The sequence below is a fragment of the Choloepus didactylus genome, chromosome 2, assembly GCF_015220235.1.
Source record: "Choloepus didactylus isolate mChoDid1 chromosome 2, mChoDid1.pri, whole genome shotgun sequence".
Lineage (NCBI taxonomy): Eukaryota > Metazoa > Chordata > Mammalia > Pilosa > Megalonychidae > Choloepus > Choloepus didactylus.
Genome location: NC_051308.1, coordinates 230,365,619 through 230,366,594, shown reverse-complemented (window position 1 = coordinate 230,366,594; position 976 = coordinate 230,365,619).

The following is a 976-nucleotide window of genomic DNA, read 5'->3' as shown; positions in this document are numbered from 1 at the left end:
GTCGGTGAAGTGCATCTGATATTTTAGCCTAAGACTTCAGCTGTCACCCACTAGTGGACAGAGGGTTTTGTGTTTTTTGACATGATCTTCAGTTTTCTTACTGGGAAAACACTTGGCTCCACTGTTAGAATCAAGTCTGCCTTCCCAGGCATTTCAGATGCTTACCTCAGAAGCCCCATAGCTCTTGCTTTCAGCTTATATTCAGAGCACTAAGTTCATCTGTATGAAAAATCTCCTAAATTTCTTCTAAAAACCATTCCAAGTACTCTGATCTTAAGGTTGGCAAGAACAGACTATCAGAACTTCAGAGATCTTGGTGGCTCTGGTATGTGGCATTGCCAATTAGGTCCCCTGGCCTAATGGACTAAGCTGGTCCCAGTGCCTGACTGTTGGTGGCCCTGGGTAGGTCAGCTTTACCCCATTTTGTAGTCACAGACCTCAGTCTTTCATTTAACCAACTGCTAGTGAGGGCCTATTCTGTGCCTACTTGGTAATGGCATCTTAGCTATTAAGGGCTTACCCTGCACCTACTGAGCACATTGGCACCCTAGCAGGCTGCTGGTCACAGTGTTGACAAGAAAATGTGGATCCAACACTGGGCTCGCAACCCAAACCCTTCTGAAGTCAGCGGCTATAGCTTTAGCTGTGAAGGGCTGCAGAGTGAGGATGAGATACGTGGCTACTGTATCTTCTCTCCACCTTGCCACTTTTCCAGTGATGGTGCTAGGAAGATTGCTCATTAAGAATACAGACTTCACATAGGACAAAGCTTCATGAAAGGTTTTCCAGTATATTCCTAATGCCCAATAGGTAAATTAGTCCTGGCAGCAGAAGGAACAGCAGGAGAAATAAGTGACTCATCATTTAGAATTCAAAACATTTTCACCAACAGATGGCAGGTGGTTTTAGCACAAGAGTCCTTGCCCTGGAAGTATCTGGGGACCCAGCCAACAGCCATCCACCCAGGGCAGTCCTG